At 36.9% G+C, this 8,347-nt stretch overlaps 1 pseudogene; it reads left to right on the top strand.

Moving 5' to 3' along the window:
• The first annotated feature begins 1,477 nt into the window (after window positions 1–1,477).
• On the top strand, window positions 1,478–7,316 carry LOC149144392 (UDP-glycosyltransferase 89B2-like; annotated as a pseudogene).
• The last annotated feature ends 1,031 nt before the right edge of the window (window positions 7,317–8,347 follow it).

Raw genomic sequence — 8,347 nt, 5'->3', positions numbered from 1 at the left:
TAAATCTCCATAGTGGAATGATATTTGTTCATATTGGAATTGCAGTCCACTAGTTCTACCTATTAGGAACAATGAAGACACTTCAATAAATTTAATATATCAATTCAAATTACACAAGTGACACCATATAAAGAAAAATAAATAAATTGAGGTTGGTTATTATCATATTTGCAATGAAATTATACATTTATTTTTTCATTAAGTTGGGCTAGTTTAGAGAAAGAAATCTACTTTCACTATGGAAAATGGGAAAACAAGAAGTTAATTTTTTTTTGCAAGGAAATTCCAAATACATTATCACATTATTTTAGTGGTTGTCATTTATTAATATGATCATGGTGGGTCATACTTTCAAAGCTAAATGATATGACTCTTCATAGGATATTAGTAGAGATACTTGAGGAGAGACCTCTTTGGCTGAAGGGTTAAGGAAGGATTTTGACTTCAATATCGAACCATCAACCATATCCTCAACATTTGTGCCATCATGGAGGAGGGGAGACATTTCTCTTCAAAAGGCTTCTTCTACTTTGTAGGTTTTTCAAAGTTGTTTGATGTTATATTGAGGGAGGCATTGTTCCATGAATGACATTGGCATTTCAAATATTTTGTTTACTGTTATTATATGTCTATTAGTTTGTTCTTGGTTGCCTCCAAATAATGAATGTATTGTCTAGTTTTATCAAGAAGACCATTGGGGTGAAGCACAGGCATCCTCTCTCACCCACGTTGTTCAAGATATATATCAATGAGCATGATTCTTTTTTGTAGGAGCATATTCAACCCTTGATTCTTTCAACATGTCTTGTTCTCCATTATCCTCTTATTGACGATGTGGTCCTCTTGGCATCTACCTTGGAGGGTCTTCAAAGGATCGACCTTGGGAAAATTAGGGTTTATGATCTTTAATGGCTTGAAGAATGTAGTGGGTCAAGATCTTTAAGGGGATTTTCTTGCATATATAGAGTGTGGTCAAGATGGTGAAAACATTAAGGAATGTTTCTCTATAGTTTCTGTGTAATCTTGTGCTCTTCGTTCCACCTTTAACATCATTCATGTACCTTAAGGTTCCCACTGAATGTTACTCTACACTATTAATAATTTTGGCTTTGATAATTGTGGCTTACACTGTGACGTCTCTCATTCATTTCTAAGCGTCCCCTATTTGTCTGGTTGGGAACTAGTGATACTATCATGCCTTGCCACAAGTCTAAACAAACCTCACTACCACAACTAAGGAGTGTTTAAGACATTTATTGAAATAAAATGAAATGATGTTTTAAAGTCCATAATACTAAAAATAATCTATAAGACCAAGAAAAGAAGGAAAATAAAGTCTACTGAACCAAATTATAAAACAAAATTATAATTTCGGCTTAAAATTACATTTTGTTTCGAAAACTTATTTTATATTAAATTATTATTTTGATGACTAAGTTATTATCCAGGAAAGAGCACAAGCAGCTGGCTACCTATTATGTCTTTGGGGAAGAAGAGTGCAAGCAGCTGGATACCTGTTATGTTTGGGGAAGAAGAGTGCAAACAACTGGCTACCTGTTATGTCTGGAAGCCTGGCAAGATCACATGCCTTGTGAAAAGGGATTCATGGCCCCTGGGAATGGAATCATTTTGGTCTATTTTACCCGTAGCCTATCCTCCAGGGAAATACAAGACCAAGGTAAATATGCAAATCCATGGATGCGTCTGTGTTGAGCGAGGACAAAGGGGTTAAGGAAACTTTGGCTATCTTGGTGGAGGAGCATGCCGAGACTATGGCCAACCTAGACTCCCTGTTTAGGGCTATGGGATCTATGAATCCGTGGATGCACCAATGTTTGGCGGGGACAAAGGGGATAAGGAAAACACTCTAGCTATCTTGGTGGAGGGTCGTGCAGAGACTGTGGCGAAGCTGGAATCCCTATTTCAGGCTATGGGATGAATGAGTTACAGGTTGTGAATCCATGGATGTGTCGGTGTTGAAGGGGGAAAAGGGGCTAAGGAAAACACTGGTTGTCTTGGTGGGAAGCCATGCCAAGACTGTGGTGAAGCTGGACTCCTTGTTTAGGGCTATGGGATTATCAACTTATCCGAGGTGTTCAGGCTCAGGCTAGAGCTGCAAAATAGCGAATCAAATTATAGTTGCGGTGAACTTGGGAGGTCTAAGAGAGGGCCTTGTATTTGATGACAAAGTTGGGTTGGACGTGTCTAAGTACTTGTCTCTTTCCTAGGGAGAAACAGGGTCGAAGGTCATGGAACATCTGTTTGGAGAGAGGCTTATTGGACGATATTTTTCGCATGGGGTTTTTGCATATTATATGCTTAATGATATGGGTATATGGTTATGGCATTGCAGGGCACTAAGAAAATGGGGATTTATTTACCCGAGACTGCACTGTGTCACCAGCTTTATCTATCTATGAAGGCTAATGGAGATGGGTGATTGGGTTTTCATGCGTTTATTACTACCACTAAGAGGCTTGGAAACCATTCTTTGTTGGTCACACCACTCTCAATCTGACATTGTGACTATCATGCCATGCACTGCAAAATGGAGGGTTCCCATAGCCCTTGCTCCATCCAATGTCTCCATGATTTTCAACAACCCGAAAAGGGTAATATTTTCACAATATGGCCAGAACTAAAATTATGAATATTTGTTGCATGTTGAGGTATGGAACCTAAACTAAAATTAGGGTTTTATGTCTTAATTATACTTCTTGCTTGAATCTTATTGATTTTTTTTCTTTTCTAAAACCTTGGGAGATGACATTGATAAAATTTTCCCTTTGTGGCCCATCTCTCTATTTTTGGTTTATTTTAGGGAATTCTGAACTGGATTTCTTATATCATGATTAACATACATTTTATATAAATTAGAAGGATATAGAGCTCATTTAGTTGTGTATTTTCTGTGAATATTCACCTCTATTTTTCATGTCATGGGCAGAGTCGCAAATTAGAGACCTCAAGATGCATGCTTTCTCTTAGAATTCTTTGTGGTGTTATATTTGTGTGAAATCAAAGATGCCTCATTCCTTTTTGAAATTTCATTCTGGTCGAGCACACCATAGTGAGAATTGGGGAATTGGGGCCAGAGGAGCTCATGAGTTAGCCAAGGTTTCATTGGAATTTTGGGAATAAATGAGGTTTCCATTGAAACTGAGCATATTTTCCTATGTTTTCTTTCATCTAGTGAGTGTAGAAATGTATCCCTAACAGACATTGTCAATTGTTAGGATTTTGTAATCAACAACTGAATAGAGTGGCAGTACAGGGTGTGGTCTACTCCTACTAGTTTTTGTCTCAACAATTCTTTCTGAGAGTGCTTTAAGAAATATTCCCTAAAAGCTGCATTGCATAGAGAAAACTATGCAGAAACAAGTTGCCTGACTTCATCGCTTGTCTTGGATAATAATACTTTAAACTATTGATAATGTCAGCAGAGGTGGCTCTCACATCAACCAATCAATGAAATGAAATGTAATGCCTAGTTGCTTATATTCAAGATAGAACAGGAAACGTCCAAATGGCAATAGGAATACAACAAACTGATGAAAGCAATTCCCTTAGAATGAGCTATTACTGATTAGAAGTAATTTTCAAAATTAGGAGGCATATGTAATACAATGGGCTGGGGGATGTCTTTATATACACAATGGGTAGGATTGGAGATGTTTCTTGAATTGGTAATTTACACAGTAAAAAGTGTCTATGTTTGTTTCGCACATGTTCATATTGCTATTGATGTAATAATCAAACAAATATTCTAGTAATATAGAATAGAATTGACCAGTTAAAGGCCTCCAACGAATCATTCCTAGAAGGCCAAGTACTCTTTTCATGAATACAGACATTGAATGACAACAAAGGATCAACACTAAGTACATGGAATCTTGAATCCTAGAGACCAAAATATCTGCAAATGGAGTGGCATCTCATGTTCTTTCAAATACTTGGTTACTAGTATATTTCTAGATTCCATAGAACTCTTAGGTAAAGTTCCTCCATAGTTTGCAACTCTTAAATCTCTTCGATCACTTGTAATGTCTGTGACCAATCTCACTGGTACACTTCCAAGAGAGATTGGAGATTACAACAACTTAGTGTTGTTAGATCTATGTGGAAATAGACTAATAGGAAGTATACCCTTTGAAATTGGTAACCTCAAGAATCTCCAGACCCTTATTCTCAACCACAACGAACTTGAAGGAACCCTCCCTCCAAATCTTGGAAATTTCTCTAGTTTGGTCGATTTAATTATATATTATATTTGATAACCAACTGAGTGGCGAGAATTAAGATACCACTAGAGCTTGGCAGGATATAGAACTTGAAAGTTCTTTGTGGAGGTGGGAATCCAAACATTGAAGGTGAAATTCCTCTTGAACTTGGCAACTGTAAGAATCTTACTATTTTGGGGCTTGCAGAAATGAGGATTTCTAGAACAATCCCTCCTTCATTTGGATCATTAAGAAAATTGAAATCACTTGCACTTTACACAAATATACTATCAGGATCAATCCACCTCAGCTGAGCACTTGTTCTGAAATTGTATATATATATCTCTACATAAATAGTCTATCAGGTATCAATGCCCCCTTGGCCTGTCACCTGAAGAGGAGAAAACATTGCTCTCCTGTGGGTTATTTCTACCATCGAAGGATGAAAAGAAAAACTTGTAATATAGGATTATCTTGAAGTGCTAGAAGAAGAGCTCGTCCATGGAGTGTTTTTCTATCTCAAGGGAGTGGTCTGTTGGTACCATCTGGGAGTGGAGGATTGCCTCTTGGAAAGGAGAGCCTTGTCTAGAGAGAATGGTACCCGTTCAAGTTACATATTTGGGAAGTTCTTAAAAAATAGTTAAAGATTGTTTCTGAAGACATTGGAAAGGGATATCTCATTCAATATGCGACTCCCCTGGGAGATCCTTCTTGTTTGGTATTGTGAGATTACAAATTCTATTCCAATTAAATTAGTCATACATGCTATTCCTTTATAAATTTGCACTATCTTGACTATCAAGTTTTCCTATTTTAAATTTGTTCAATGTCGCATATATTTTTGGAACACACTGTTTTTTTATATTGATAACTTAAGAATTAAGTGATGAATATTGGTCATCATATTGGTAAGATTACGAGTATAAAATCAGATTATGATATGATCTTTGATGGAAAAGGTATGATAGAAAAATTAAAGAGCTTTGTGTAACTAATAATTTCAACTTTCTATTTATTAAGCCTCCTTTCTTTAAATCAATTCACTTCCCTTTGGCGTCTACACTTTTGATCTCCATTTGACACCTGACACATAATTTTTTAGGCTTACCCTTCTCTCAACTTCACATCTGGCTCATGGTGTCTACAAAATGGATAATGCACCTCTAAATTTTTTCGTTGCATGACCAACAACTATTTGCTTCCATGACGTTGTTAAACAAACTCCCTGCCATGTCGGTCAAATTACATTAACAATTTTATTTGTGTTATCACTCCCTGTTTCTTAGTTCCCTGCGATGTGTATTATTCCTCGGTTCAATTTCAATCATCATTGAAGTGCACTGTGAGTGGCCCTCATCACACAACAAATTTCAGTCAGCTTCAATCTATTTTCCTCATGATCTTGCTTTGAAGAGTTGGAAATCATCGTTGCAGGTCAGTCTACTGAGCTTTGTGGTTTATTTTTGAGCTAATGATTTTATCTTTACAACTTACTAATTTTAGGTTGTCTATAATATAGGGCTTCGAAAAAATTGAGCTTGTTACAACCATTCAGATTTGAGTATGGAGTTCATCATATAATAGTGCAAAAATGCTAGGCAATTTAATTTAATTATTCACTCATGGGAAAACAATATCATTCATGTATCATGTTTCTTTGTGAGTATTCATAGTCAATCGAACTTGTTCTTCAAGAATTTTATCATGGATCAATGTTTAATAAAAATTTAGGGCTTAAGATATTGTGGGCCTAATTCTTTATCTTTCTAGTCTCTCGCGTCTCATGGGCTCTCACTAACAGTCCTCACAACTCCGCAAAATTAATCCCTCCTTAATTCTCTCTTGCACACATCTTCTGCAGAGGGCCTTCACATTCAACCTCTTATCATCCCCTTCCCTCCTACCCAAGGAATTCCCTTAGGATGTGAAAACACAGAGCAACTTCCTGCCCTTCATCTCTTCCCACTCTTCATGTATTCAATCAAGGAGCTCGCTCATCCAATAGAAGATTGGTTCGACCATCAGAAGAAGAGCTCAGATGGGTTCTGCCCTCCTGTTTTCATTATCAACGATTTCTTCCTTGGATGGACTCAGAACACAACTACCAAGCTCGACATACCCAGGATAGTATTCTACCCCATCATTGCTTTTTATGCTTCTGTCATTCATGCTCTCTAGAAATACATGCTGCATGAACAAGTATCAATAGATAATGATGCAGTCCATATTCTTGATCTACCTCACCCTATTAGTTTTCCCTGGTATCAAATCTCCCCCCTTCTCCATAGGTACAAGAATTCAGATAGTGTCATTAAATTCATGAGATATAACATGGATTTGAATGTGGAAAGTTGGGGTACCCTTATCAATACTTTCTATGATCTAGAAGCCGTTTATATAGATCATCTGCACATGGTTGTTTTTGGTAGGCCTGTTTGGTATGTAGGTCCTCTGCTTCCTCCTAATGTTTTCGGGTTGGAGTGGGGAACAAACATGATTGAGAGAGGGAAACCCACTTTAATCAAAGAATCAGTATGTCTGCAATGGTTGGATTCTCAGAAGGATAAGTCTGTTATCTATATTTTCTTTGGCAGCCAGACCTTTGTCTCAAATAAACAAATAGAGGAGATGGCAGCAGGGCTGGAGGCAAGTGAAGAGTCCTTCATATGGGTCATCAGGGATCCACCTAGTAGTATGCCTGCTGATGAATATGGCATGCTTCCTCAAGGTTTTGAAGAGAGAATGAAGGGAAGAGGCTTGGTAATCAGAGGTTGGGCACCCCATCTCTTGGTCCTCTCACACCCATCTGTTGGAGGTTTTCTTAACCATTGTGGGTGGAATTCTACCCTGGAGAGCATCACAATGGGAGTCCCACTGATAACGTGGCCCATGACTGTAGATCAATACTATATTGATGCGTTATTAGTTGATTATCTCAAGGTGGGAATCAGGTTTTGTGAAGGTGACACCACAGTGCCCAATAGAGATGACTTGATAACTGCAATGAAACAACTTATGCGAAGAGAAGGAGAGGAGATGAGCAAGGAAGTGAAACTAGCAGTGCAAGAAGGGGGATCCATATCTCATTCCAAGTAGATAGAGCTTGTTTTAATCTTGTCCTGGGATTATGCTAATTTCATCTTTTTGGATAGGGACTTTTGCTACCCATATTTGCAATAAAATCCATATTTATTCAATTGTTGTTTTATAGAAAGGAAGATTTCAAAACATAGGAGGGTTGGCTCAGAAATGTATGAAGAACTTATAACTAATTTAGTATTTTGTGATTTGAAATATGAATGATTACGACCAATCATTCTGGTTTAAAAAAAATGGAGTCAAAAACAGTTGTTCAAAAAATATCATTTTGTTTTTAGAAAAAGTAGAGGATTCATTTTGATTTTACGAAAAACAGTCAAAAGTTATTAAAATAATATGTTCTGTTTAAAAAACAAATAGAGGATTCTATAATTTTGAATCTTCTTAGAAAAATTATTTCAATCACTTCAAAAGTTGAGGCTATACAGAAATTTCTCATAGGCATGTAGAAGACATGTCGTGTTTCAACTAATTTACATGTTGAACTCATGGAAAAGTAGGATACATGGCCCTGTGTGATAGAACTTGATCATAGTCCTTGAAGAGGTGAAGTTTTAAAACTGTTGCCTTGCACTTTTTAGATTTTCTTGTGTGAAGCCCTTCTTGGGCAACACCAATTGCTTCATAAAGTTGCCTATCTCCAAGAAAGAAAAACTTCTCTCGAGAAATGGTATTTGTAATAATTTGTTTTTATTCTAGAGGCTAATAAATCTAAAACAATTCTTTACACGCGGTTGCACAAAGAGATGAGTCTGAATTCTGCAAAGGATTATAGCCTATCTTTCTTTGGAATCAGGGCACAATGAACGTTGAATTTAGGGAGCTTGCCAAAATACTGGGATGACATTAATATTGATTTGACCAATGTCAATTGTTCTCCAAGTGACAACTATTTGTTACTCCAATGTGGAATTTGAGCTTACAACTTTTCCAACAGCCATCCCCAATCTTTTTTCTTGTAGTCATTGGGCTTCAAGTTTTAAACCCATGTATTTGACCCCACATTGAAAATAAATAACATATATGGA

This window comes from Pinus tabuliformis, chromosome X (genome assembly GCF_031772625.1).
Source record: "Pinus tabuliformis cultivar Carrire ecotype Pingquan chromosome X, CPIR1, whole genome shotgun sequence".
Classification (NCBI taxonomy): domain Eukaryota; kingdom Viridiplantae; phylum Streptophyta; class Pinopsida; order Pinales; family Pinaceae; genus Pinus; species Pinus tabuliformis.
The sequence above is the reverse complement of the archived record's forward strand: the minus strand, read 5'-3'. Positions and strand labels throughout refer to the sequence as shown.